This window comes from Anticarsia gemmatalis, chromosome 14, assembly GCF_050436995.1.
Source record: "Anticarsia gemmatalis isolate Benzon Research Colony breed Stoneville strain chromosome 14, ilAntGemm2 primary, whole genome shotgun sequence".
Classification (NCBI taxonomy): domain Eukaryota; kingdom Metazoa; phylum Arthropoda; class Insecta; order Lepidoptera; family Erebidae; genus Anticarsia; species Anticarsia gemmatalis.
This window is the reverse complement of record NC_134758.1, coordinates 4,926,008-4,940,026: the sequence shown is the minus strand read 5'-3', so window position 1 is coordinate 4,940,026 and position 14,019 is coordinate 4,926,008. Positions and strand designations below refer to the sequence as shown.

The 14,019-nt window shown below is 30.7% G+C and overlaps 1 protein-coding gene across 1 annotated transcript in view; it reads left to right on the top strand.

Annotated features, from left to right (window-relative positions):
• Positions 1 to 4,496: 4,496 nt before the first annotated feature.
• LOC142978209 (ATP-binding cassette sub-family G member 1) overlaps positions 4,497 to 14,019 on the top strand; it is a 66,213-nt gene continuing 56,690 nt past the window's right edge. Inside the window, exon 1 of the mRNA XM_076122544.1 lies at positions 4,497 to 4,800. The gene's annotated coding sequence lies outside the window, so the exon portion shown is untranslated. The remainder of the gene's footprint in view (positions 4,801 to 14,019) is intronic.

The following is a 14,019-nucleotide window of genomic DNA, read 5'->3' as shown; positions in this document are numbered from 1 at the left end:
TGGCATGAGCCAGGATTTCATTTGACAGGATTTATTTTATAGCAGGTTTATAAAAAGGCGAATTCTGCTGTTATCAGTAGGTAACTAACAACCTCTTTCTACCTAATACAGTTTCCAAACCTAACATTGCGACATTTTTGCGTGGGAACTTCCCATGTTATGCACAAATCAAGATATTGCATACTGTACTTCCCATGCATTAAGCAAAATTTTAAACAATACGTATATTTTTCTTGCGAGAAAATCTATAGGCAGTAGACACATTACTTTTGCATATTTTTTACCACACTTTCTTATGTAAAATCTTTGCGATTATCTCTGATATGTTTTAATGTAGATCACTTCGAAAATGTATTGGTTTATTTTTTATCTATTTATTGGTTCATGATAAATTAATATGAATTGAGAAACTTCAAAAAGAAACAATAGCTTTCGCAGACACAAATAATTAGTTACTAAAAACTATTTTACGTTTTTTTCGTCGTTTTATTTAATACTTTTGTATCAAATCGATAATGTTTTAAATTAGGCTAACACTTAAGTACTTGTATCTATTTTAGAAACAAAATTGTACAAGGATGTTATCTTGAATAACTTAGTTTTAAAGTTAACTGTAACCTGTTGACAGTGTTTTTAATTTCTAAAGGCTTTTAGGAATTCTTTCGAACGTTGAATATTCTAATATATTATTATTAGCGTAAATGTTTATACGATAACGAAATACTAGATCATTCTAAAATAGGCTCGTGAGTAAAAATAAGTATTACTTAATCCGAATGGAAATTACTAAATTAGAGACTATAAAATGTGTATATTTAATGACATATTAAAACATTTTTTTTGTTTGTTTCATGTGTAAAACCTGATTAACTAAGGTGCTGGCTAATTAAGGCAATACATACTTCTTATTACATTCCATTACGAATACATCAAACATGACTCTTGTCAAATTATTGCTTTATTCTAAAGTAAGCAAGAACTTACTGATTCAAAGATTACTTTTTCTTTTCTTTGTTGCACCTGGAGTAACTTCGATAAACATTTTGCATTTTTGAAATTTAATAATCCATTTTTGGTGGAGGCACTGTCGTTTCCTGTATTGGCTAAAATGTTTGAAATTAAAATTATTTTCGTTAATTAAAATATCTGTTCTTAATCCAGAGTCAGTCAATCAGTACCTTGCTAGATTATAAATAGTTTGCATGTTTTGTCAAGTTATTTACATATAAAAAATCTACAGATTTTTGTATCAGCCTATTGAGCCTACTACATTATTTTTCATTAAAACAAGAAATACGAGAGTCGGCAAATGAGTGGTTTTCTTTTATTGCAAATTCTAGAACATACTGACAATTAAAAATTAAAATGGCGAAACCTGTATTCTATTACCGAACTAGAATAAAGATAACATACCTTTAAGAACTTAATAAGATGCGGCCAGTTTTAGAAAAACATTTCCTTGTGTACATTTGTAATTAATGATCTTAAAGTACTATTTAATTGATATATTATTTATGGAATAGAAATTAGCTACAAAACCATTCATTACTTCATTTCGGGGACAGAATTAGTTGGACATTATATCTATTAGTGTAAATGAGAATGGTTACCTTTATCTATTCCGTGCATCTGACCATGGGGTTAACTTATACATTTAACTATATAGGTGGGTATAAGTTGGAAGCAAGCTACATGAAGGAGCAGAAGTTGCTATATGTTGTCGCTGCTCTAGCGGTTTCTATGTGAAATGCCCTTCGTAGCTAGCGTCATAAATCTACAGGGGGTGTAAGGGTAGGTACTTCAGATAGCTACAAGGGTATTTCAGGCTTTGAATTTGTAAAAATTTTAAAGTCAATCCTCTTTCCTGTAGCAATCAATAGGAACAAACAATTCATTCAATATGACACGCGATTCGGTCAATTCATCTCATATGTCTAATGGCAATATAGCGTGCAAAGAGTTCATCATGACAACGCCAATTAAATTTTTGATTACTACAGCTTTTTATTAATGACTTTCGATGGAAAAACAAGAAATGAAGTGTTTTTGGTAATACTTAGAATTTATATAATAAATGTTATAAAATATGATAGTTGTTAGCTAGCTACTATTTCGCTGGATTGTTGTCGCCTAAAAAAACCTCATCTTATCGATGAAAACGTTAAAGCTAGTCTTTAAATAAAGCCTTGATGAGAGATATTGTGAATGCTGATAATTTAATAATATGATTATCGGCTCTTTTGATCCTAGTTTTATTAGTTTATGAGGTTGCATTGTAAAGCGATTATTATTTATAAGGAAAATTGCCTATATTAATGCCTTAGGGAAAGATTCAGAAAAAAAGAACTGTAGTACATGGAAGGTCGTTTTATGATAATGATAACTACATCAAAACGCCATTAACGGGGACAGAGCGAGCCTGGGGAAATTCGAAACTATAAAGAAATAAAATATATAATGAAAACTGTTCGCCTGTTCAATACTAACTTTAATCATTTCTATAAGAAAATAAAGAATAATGTTTGATCTATAATGAATTTAGGTATGTATCAAAATTAAAATCGCGATCGTAAAATATGTCGGTCAATGCACTGCAAATATTGAACAGCTGATTCTTTCCGGGGTTCTAGATCACTATGGTAACGTGTTTAGTAGTTCATTCACTGTTTACAAACGTTGTCTATGTTTAGACCGGGGAGGGGAACGCATGCGCCCTTTATGCATCGTTTCCGCGCATGACTAGACGGAACAGATGTCAAAAACCTTTTAAGTGGGGACATTAAATCCTACGTGGTTCCGTATACAATTTAATTTCTTTTGTAGAACATGATAGAACAAAGGTATTTTTCGTTTTGGAATTGAATACGCAGTTATGCTATTTCGATAGAGTAGGAAGAAAATTATTAGTTGTTTTATTCAAGACTAGAGTTTATTAGAAATTATGATTTCTATAAAGATATAGCAAAGAGGGCAGTTGCTTTAATGAATATTCATCACTTGTTTATTGATTGTTAATGAAATTTAAATAAAATCTTTATCAAAACCCGAATTAGGCAGTTCTGAGAAAAATAAACACAGTTTTAGAACTTTATTTTAACTTTATTTTTAGCAGTTATATTCTTATCTTTTATTAAACTATAACATGTTTAGCATAAATAAATATAACATTATTTTTCCGATAGTAAATCTTAAGTGAAATAAAAAAAGAAGTAACACAACAAAGTGGTGCCCTTGAATTCTGTTAAGATTTTAGTACTTTGAAATCAAAATATAAAAGTGTAAATGTGTATGTTTTTTGACTTTGACAAAACGAGTTTACCCAAAATAATAATTAGAATGGCCCGATTTTTAATCCTGTAAAGTATTTTTTTGAATTTTTTTGCATTCGTTTCTCAATTAGGTATTACGGCATGTAGATAATATTTGAAATTAAAGTTAATTAAACAACATTTATATAAAAGATTTTTTCGGCCATTAGCAGTTTGGCAGAAGAGGCTAAGGTCTACCAGTAGTTTAGTAAAAAAGGTCTTTTAAAACAGGGAATATTTGTAATGAATTAGTGCAATTCATCGGTTTTTGTTCATAAAGTTTAGTTAGTTTTTCGCATTTCCTGCTCTGTGGTTTTACAATTATAAACTAATTACTGATTTATATAGACGCTTTAAATTATTTAATATTCTGCAGTCCCGAGTACTTTAATAAAAATATAATTGTTCACAAATAAATTAAACGTTAATTTCCTAAACGGTTCAAGGTGAATGTATTGTACTTTAATCATTATTATGTATTTATTACCGACACGAAATTTAGAAATGAAATTCGCAGCCATTGTTCGTAAACTATTCACAAAAACTGGCTACTTCAGATATTTCTTTTTATTATATATAATAATATTATGACTTATTGCAATATGCAGATTAGATGTATTTTGCCAAAATTTCTTTTTAGGCGTGACTTATGGCCATACTTATTTTTTATTTATTTATTTATTAAATAGAGTCGCTTTAACTAGTTTGCAATACTATCGAAGTGTAAAAGAATTCTATCGATTTATGCTTCCTGTATTTGTAATAAAGGTTGTCCAATAAAATCTACATATTAATTGTCGTTGTTACATAGTACTTATTTACTATTTTCTGGTTTCGGTTCGTTTGTTTCAATTATTTCTAGGCTTCATAGTTTTCATTTCCGCTTACATTACTGGTATAGTTTCTAAATATGTAATGAAGAAAAATTTCTGGTCACATACAGATAAAATTTAAATCTAACGTTTATGATTAATTAACAATCAATTAATTGCATTAGATATATTACTTCTACATAATTAGGTCATATTGTTTGCTAGCAATTATTTTGAAATAATTTTGTAAATCTGCATACAGGAAATGAAAAGGAAGAGAACGTAAATTTTTCATTTTGGACGGAACTCTAAAATAGTTTCAGCGTTGACAGCTGACGATCGGTGAGCGCTCCCGAGCCCGCACTTGTGTTGCGGCCCGAGTGTCAGTACATCGCTGCGCGCCAACAAGCGCCCGGGTGTGCGCGCGATACTGGCTGACAATATTGCCGTTCGAACGCGAAACAGTCAATGAAAATTCAAAAAAGAATATCGAGCATTTATGAATGTCATTGCTCTGAGCGTTTGAAAAAAAAATATTAATATGTTCCAAAATTTAAATTATAATTTGAGAATCGTAGTGATATTGTGATTTCGGCATTTTTTTAAAGTACGCAGTTTTGTGTCGTATTTTCGTATACGATCTATTGTTGGTGATTGTTTTTAAACTTGACTAAAGAAAGGTAAGAGTACTTTATTTTCCTTTATTTTGTTCTAGCGTATTACGTATTCGTTCGGTGAAATTTAAATGTATGAGCGTTAAGTTTTATGCAGTGTCATGTAAAGTCATTGTTCGTTTTACTAAATGTAGTTATAATTGTTGTACTTTCCCCAACATAGAAGGCATAAAAATATAAAAAGCATGTACTGTTTAGCGAATAAGTGATAATTTAAGTTATAAACAATTCAATGTGCTAAGTTCAAAATAACGAAAAGTTATGAAAATCATGTAAATTAAAAGGGTACGTAATAGATTTGAAAGTTTATCAATAAAATGTAAACCTTAATTTATATTTTATAGAAAGTGTGTAGTGACTGACGCAAAAGTTTTCAATAAGTTTCTATTTATTTTTTAAAGTTTGTGGCCAAAATTCGCGTGCGTTACTTTCGCGTTGCGTGCGTCAGTTTTGCATACTTATTTTTAATTAGCATTTCTATTTTCTACTATGATCTAATCAATTACAATATAATCATTTTAACAGTATTAAAATTTTAGTGTAATGTTATAAACTTAAAAAATATATTGTCTGTACTTCTCCAACTAAACTTAATTTCAATACTGTAACCGAAATTTTATTAACATTATTATTTTGGTACATACATTATGATTAGGAAAAAACGTATGTACCTATATGATCTATTGTATGGGTAATGTTTATTGTCAATTTGCTGTTACCCTGGCATCCTTTTCATTTCGACGCAAGAGTAACCATAAGCACAATTTTTACGTAATTTTTGGGAATTCCATTTCAAAGTTAAGTAAGTCGTATTGAGTGAAAATGATATATCATACACAAAAGTGATCAAACAGATAAACAACGATTTTCGATCTGTCGTGTATTTCGGTTCGAAAAACACCAGTCAATAAAGTGACCTAAAAATCTATAAGCTAACTTCGAATGTCCTTTAATTGTCAATTCGATAAGGATTCAAAAGTATTTTATGAATTTAATTCGGAGATACCGATATTCAATTAATTAAAGAATATTATGGTCACAACAACACGATAAAAGCAGGCCATGTTCACTATAAAAATATTTCAGAGAACGTAAAAATAATTAAAAATCGTTTAAAGTTGCCAGTAGCAACGCCGCGAAATGAAAAAGCTGTAAAGAATGCCTTAATTGGAGCAATTAACGACACCTGCGAGTTATTAAAATTATATTCTACAAAATAACAAGGACTACTCAATTCGTTCTTTAGCCCTTTTAAAAATCGGAACTCGGAAATCGGAAAATTTTTCGATTTCCGGCTACAGCAGATTATGTCCTTGTTTTATAATTACTATTGTATTTTTACTCTACGATAATACTTAATGACAAAAATATTACATAGCTTTGAAGTTTTGAAAATAATTCAGAGATGATATCAGGTTATAACATCCATTTGTAAACAATAGAAATAATGTGACATATTTCCTTCCACATTCCTACGCATTTATAATTTCATTGTCCTAGAAGTTAGATCGTATCGCGGTATAACATCATTGATATTCATTACAAATTAACATTACTTGGAAATTTAATAGTCATTATTATTTCAGTTCCTAAATGTTTTTCAATGCAAAACCTATTGTGTGAAATCTAAATGAATTCTAAGTCGGAATAACAACGAACATTACTTTTTATTCTTACTTGCCAGTACCTTTTGTTCGCTTTCGACTCTCACTAGACTTTTCTACAGAGAATTTGTATGAACTTTTTTATTTATCTGTGGAATCGAAAGTTTAATGGTAGCGGCACGATGACACAATAAAGTATTCTTTAGATTACGTTTCTTACTTTCGTCGATTGCACTAGAACCTTTTGGCTCTTATGTAAGCATTTCAAACTTCTTATTTTGCTCGCGTATTTCATTTTTTCGAGCGCGTTTTTTACCTATCTTGGTTTTTAGATGTCGTTAGAAAGTATTATCTATAGGTATTTCTTAGTATTAAAGTTACTTCTTAAAGAATACCCTCAGTATTTATCGGATTACATTATGAATTATCAAGGATTGTCAACGAACAATGTAATTCGACCTCATTAACCCGAAAAATTTCAGTAATACTTTCTTATCAGAGATAAGAGAAGCAAGGCCTATACGATAATACGTCAACATTACGGTAAGGTCAGTAATATTTGTAATAAATAATATGAATATTTTATAGATGTTTAAAACGACTAAAGGAAAAATTACTACCTATACTATTCCGTAGATACTTATAAACTACTTCTGAAATAATAATATGCAATATTTGACTTCAATCATATTTATCATAACATGATGTTATATACCCTATTGAGTTCCTCAATAAATAGACTATTTAACAAAAAACTATTTTTCGAACCAGTAGTAGGTAGGTACCTGAGATGGACGCGTTCAAAAAAACAAACTCTTCCGCTTAATAAAATTATTAATAAATATAAGTATATATTATGCTGATAGCAACTGAATAACGGCGTTCAACTTCGGAATGATTTAATCCAATAGATCTCTACAACTATATTAATTTCTTTATTACACGTATCAATCAAATTATGATTGATTCAATTCAAGAATCTAGGTAATCAAATCTAAAGTATTTAGGCGCTCTAGGCAAGCTGCTTTATGTGTGCTGTGCCGGTAATATTAACATATATAACTCATTTATTTCTTATACGGAACTAATTATTATTGGCTATTTTGGGCTTGCTACAAAAAACCATAACGAAAAAGTTGTCTAAACATCGTGTTACATTAATTACAAAGTTGTTCGCACTCAGGTAAAAGACTAATAACCTTTAAACAATCGTCAATTCGACCACTTATAAGTACGCTTTGTTACACACAACTGACACAACCTAAAATAAACTGCCATCTAAATGACAGTGTCTGTTTGTGACATTTTTTAAAAGTGCAATTAGTTTCCAATCGCGTGACTCTAAAAGCCATTGTCACGGATTATCAAAATTTCAGGGTCACCGCTATTAACGTTATTTTAGTACGTTGACATGTAAAATTAGAAAGTACGAAAGTACCAAGTTGACGGCAAAGATTGTCTTTGAAAATATTGAGGTTATGGTCCGCGTCTAACAATGCTGGCAACTAGACGCCTTACAAAAACACTGGTTATAAATAATATCTAGGTACAGTCTGCAATACTAATTTTAAAGAAAAAAAAATGGTTATTTGTCTGCACATATGATATAATAACTTATTAGTAAATTTATGACGTGCTATCGATGATAAACTGTCAATTATATTATCGCGCAGACAGAGTTAAAAAATCCCAGACAGATAACAAAAAGTTTATAATAGGATATAGCTATTATTATCTATCACTCTAAGAAATAATTATCACTTGTTCTAACTGTGAAGGAAAAAATCGTGATGATATCTTGCATGCCTAAAATTTATTCAATACACTTTGTGAGGACATGCTAAGTCCCCAAACTTGGGCAGCGTGGACGCGTGGTAGACTCAAGGTCTTACCCCTACCTCGTCAGGCAGGAGACCCTTACCTAGCAGGTTTTACCCCTTATTGTCCAGAATAGGGTAAAAATATAGTCTCAGACATTAGTCATTTTAATTGTTGTTAAGTAAACTTGGTATTAAGTAGGAGTATAGGATGTATTTTATAATTACATGGTGTAAGGTACATTACATGTGCGAGGTATAATCAGTTATGCTCACGAGTGAGTGTCATTATCGTGTAACGAGGTTATTGGGGAAATACGAGTTTTGTAGACTAGAGTTCAACTTTTAATTACACTCAGATTTTACTTGTAATGAAATGATACAAAAGGAAAGGTTTACCATTAACGCTATTTCACTTCAATGCCGTATTCAATAGTTAGCTTTCTATGAGTACGTTATTTTCTCCAAGATCTAGATATTATAAGAAATAGGGTTGACTTATCGCTAAAATATATTGTGTGAATCATCTAAGATAGTGTTTCCATTTATAAAAGAGAAAGCAGATTGGCTGATGGACTAAAAGGAAGACTAAAAAACCCTGCGTTTCTGTCAAGTTCGTCAATTGACAAACGGTCAAATTGAAAATACAATCTAATAAATAAAAAATATTTGTCACGTTCATTGATGTTTTAATACTATAATGTTCAAACACGTTTTGAATTCTTAAACAATGCATAGAATAATATATGAGTGCATTCGCTTTTATCTGTGATCAATAAACAAGCTCTCCTTCTGGTTTTGGCTTTCTATAAATATTAATAAGGTTATTGAAAAAAACATATTTTCTTTTTTTTTATTAAATTTGCATTTTTAATCTGCAAGTGGCGTCATTTTTTTAATCCTACCTGTTTTGTTCAGTTAGGCTTTCTAGAAGTATTTTTTCAGACTGGTGCTTTCAGACAGAGATTTCAAACCCAAATTTGGATATAACATTTTTTTTAATAATTAATTGTAAGAGTGTTACTCGTAGACTCTTCCAATATGGCTATCTTTTCTAAACATTTCTTCAAAAGTGAACAGTATCCTGCTGTGACGTAAAATATAATTAGATACATGTCTGCCTTTGAATTGATTACATTAGGGTGATAGGGTCCTCTGTGCGTCATTGTCAACATCATGAATAAACATAGTCGAGAATTGTACCTTTAATGAATTAATTACCAATCACAAGAAAAGTTGTTCTTAGAGATCAACAAACCTTTCATTTACATAAAAATGTTGGGTTATTCCACTTAACTCCAAAAAAACGTTCCACTTTAACTCCAAAACAGTTTTAATAAATATTTTATTTAAATATAATTCATTCCACTTTAACTCCAAGAAATCAGCAGAAGTAGAGTCAGCAGCTTAAAATATTTAGCCATACGGATGACATGGATGCAGAGGGAGCAGTTCGAGTCAGAATTTTTTACTTAGCTAAAGTAATATAAATCACGGGTTTTTATATTTCATATGTTTTTTAAGTTATTAATGATCTCAATCAAATTCGAATTACCCGTTTCGTATTTTTTAATTTCAATTTCTAATTTCAAATCTCTATTTGTTGATTGGCGCTTACGATTAATAATACATTTAAAAATTCCAGTCCAGAACATCCCAGTCACTAGGCTCCAAAAAATAAATAAATCCTTCAGAGGTCAGTGTGTGCGATTCTACAATAAAATCCCGAGTGAAATTCAAAATTTAAGTCTCAATAAATTTAAGTTATTAGTTAAAAGTAATTTATGTCGTAAGGGATATTATACTATTAAAGATTATTTAGGTGATAACAAAGCTTGGGACTGTGCTGCTTCTACCAAGTCTATTTCAAAATAATGTATTACACTTGATATTATGACATTGTTATTAATTTGTTATATTTCATTATTATGGACATTGTAATTAATTTGGAAATATTGACATTTAAAAAGAGCAAGCCGTGAGTTTCTTGCCGTTTCTACTCACGAGCAACAGCTTTTCCGAAACGGTGGTAGATAAAAAATATTTTGACGATTTCAAATACTTGTTAAAGTTTATGAAATAAAGAATATTTGACTTTGACTTTGACTTTGAATATAAGAATATAGGTATATTATGTTAAAAAACTTATATCTTATACATTAAAACCTGCACTATTTATTTTATGTTAACTTAGCTAAGTAAGAAATTTAATTTTTATTTAGAACTTTATTCTAATATAACAGCTTAATCCCGTCCTTGACTTTCAATCTTTTCACCAGGATAGCACTTTTGATCCTACAGTGTTCGTTTTTGAGGACGATGAACTGACTAACCTAATTATAATAACTTAAATCAAAATTACTGGTTTGTGAAAAATTACTAGGACGTTTGGTATATGGGCTTACACCAAAATATCGTCAAGATATAATTTTTGCTGCTGACTCTACAAAAACTCTTTTGGAGTTAAGTGGAATTGATGTAGGGAAATATTTCTATCTGTAAATTATTTTTTTTTATTGCTTTGGAGTCAAAGTGGAAATAATGTATGGGATGTTAAAGTTTAGAGAACAATGGATTTGGAGTTAAGTGGCATAACCCAAAATGTTGGGTTACGCATTTCAAGATTTGCAAAATATTTTTTGATTTTATTTGCAAAACAAATATTGAATGCTTGTAATCGCTCTATTTCTGCCTCCGTGGCGTAGTGGTTTAGGTCGCCACGCCGAAACCACTGCAACGGGAGGTCGTGGGTTCGATTCCCACACGGGGCAATTATTTGTGCGATCCACAAATAATTGTTTCGGGTCTGGTTGTGCTTTGTGTCCGTTGTTTGTATGTTTGTAAAAGTCCCCGCGACACAAGAGCAATTCTTAGTGCGGGAGTTGTCTTTTTAAAAAGAGAAAAAAAAAAAAAGTGAAAGAGAATTTTGTAAACGAGTAGTTTATTAATATGTTCTGTTTTTGCTTATATGATGATGTGTGTAATTTTAACAAATTTTATGTAAATGTATCAAGATTGTACCACATTTTTGCAGTGGTCCTTAGAACGTAATATATTGGACGGAGGACTTTTCTCACGGGGAGAAAAGGGTTTTTGACCTTTTGGGACGGCTGAATTTATTATCAAAAATCGAAAACAGAGAGTAATCCGAGCAAGGTCTAAATGAATTCGAGAGAAACGATCGGAGTTAGCTTTTTTATTGTAATCATTAATATGACTATAAAATTTTGCCGAGGCGATTTTCTTAAGCCTTTTTAAGGTAATTTTAAACGACACGGCATGACATCAATAACTAAGATTTACTGTACTTAATTCTTAAAAACTACTTACTTTTCTTAATACTAAATTCTTAAAAAAAGCGACTCCAATGCAAAACGCAATTATGCCTATATGTATGCGTCAATGTATGCAAAGTTCTGAAATTAAACAGAGCCACACAAAAAAACACAAACTATCAGGCAAAAAGAGTATAACCAAAATTCATCCACCCAGTTAAAAATTAGGACACAAAAAAAAATAGAGACTACTTCAGAAGATTACACTTTTTTGAAATCGATAAAAGTAATAATCATGTCATTAATCGTAAACAAAAACATGCATCAACATCTACACTGATGCGTAAAGACACATAAAAGTAGAAGCAATCTAGTTAAAGTACATTGTCTTAATAAACATCAATAGATTGCGGAGCTTCGCAGATGTTGCACCAATTATCGTCAACAAGCATCAACTATGCTTACTCAATGCTCAATGAGACTAGTGCATTGCACCATTTCATAGACCACTACAGAATGCATTCACATCGTTTTATTTTACTGTCATTTAGATCACAGTAGCGTATCAATAAGAATAACAAAAGATGCCATAGCTATGCGTGTATCTGGCTAACTTGTACCTATTCATAATGAAATGGTATTTAAGTTACGCAAAAATATGTTTATGGCGTAAAATAGTAAAAAAGACGTAACGTTCCTTTAAAGTAAACTAAAATAAATAAAAAATTGAGAGGAAATAATATATTGGCAATGGTTTAACGTCTTTTTTTTTTAATAGACTAGTGTTTTCGTGTATTCTAAGTGCGACGACCGCAGATTTTTGCATTTTGCGATCTTTATGACATTTGAGACAAAACAAGAAAAATCAACATAGAAAAACAATAAAAAGCGTAGATAAATGTTATTGAACTGCAGGGAATTTTAGAATTTGAATGTGCTCCTATTTACCGCATTCAAAACAAGGAAGTTGGCAGAAATGAAAGCATATTTTTACCGTTTTGTTAAAGCTTTTGTTCTTACTTTCAAGTTAATTTTATTCAATTCAATGATATTATACTTTCTTAAAATATATATTACCTATTTTAAATGTTAGTAAACATTTTTCTTGTGGTCTGTATTAAAGTATCCATTGTCTGATCAGACATTCTGTAAGACTAATTTGCTGCGGCACTGTTTACAATAAAAATCTCCTTTGTTGTTAATAATAACAGGTATTACAATTAATCTTGTTAAAGTTTATTAGGCTTCACTGTCAGTTTACTGATATCTATTCTATGATAACCTTTACCAACTAATTACAAGGAAAAAAAACAGATATGCCCTATAAATTGCAATATTATTAAGTGAAACAAATAAGTAATATTATCGCTCACGTTCCCTGACATGTGAATTGAACTTTGTTCGCAAATAAATTATTATTTTGTGATATTTAACTAAGATTTATATAGGCCAAGGCTCCCGTCGCTTATCTGGGAAACGAGTATTATCTGTACAATTTAAGAATGTAGGGCTAGCCCTACATTTGTTAAAATGTGGGTGTCTGGGTTGTATAGTCGTATAAACAAATAATTGTCTGCACGTGACCATTCCTTATTAAGTGTATGTAAATGATATGTCACATTTTTGCCCTAAATTCCGTCTCTGGAATGATAAAACAGGTGACATTTAATGTATAGATACGACGTTGTATGTATCGGCTTGCTTAATTTTCCTTTGATAACTAATATAGATAAACGTCTTTTAATATTACGATAAGGCAGATATTATATTTAATTAAGTTTGTTAATTAGTCAACTTAATGTTGCGAAATGAAAAAAAAGACACTTCTGATCGAACAGCGGAAAAGTACGTCTTTCTGTAAACCTTTAAAGATTAAGAATATTTTTTTAATTTACAACAATTTGTGTGAATTATCGTAGTACTCAGTTCGCCGCACTCACACTGCGCTGTACGACTATCTGCATACAAACAGAAACTATACATCTGTATCGTATTTCTGGAAGCCATATTTACAAATAACCGTGCGTTTGTAGGTCGGATGAATAACCTGTGCCGGTACTCACAGAATTGGGTTACGATAATTTGCTTGTGGAAGCAAAAAGTTGACTAATCATCATTATTTTGAGATTTTTCGGCTAAGGGCCGTATTAAGGGATAAAGAATTCGTGTTAAGTAGGAATCATCTATATAATTTTGTGTTTTTGTTTGCGATGGTTCAACACGCAATGTCTGTCTGCGTGACCCGGCCTCCTGATAATATGTATATCGCCTGCAATCGGAACATACGACCGAATTTCAACCTTGTTAGTGCCGGTAGCGATTATACTTATATAATTATATTCGCATTAAAATCCAAATGCATCGTTGAATTCTAGCGACAATACTTAATATTTCGGTGCTTGTGATTACTTTAAGTATAGTATCGTTTTTATTTATGATCTTATTTGTTTCCTAATATAGAGTCATTAAAATATCAAATTATTTGTAAGTGAAACTTTAATGGATGCATTTGTGTTAAGTCCTTTGATT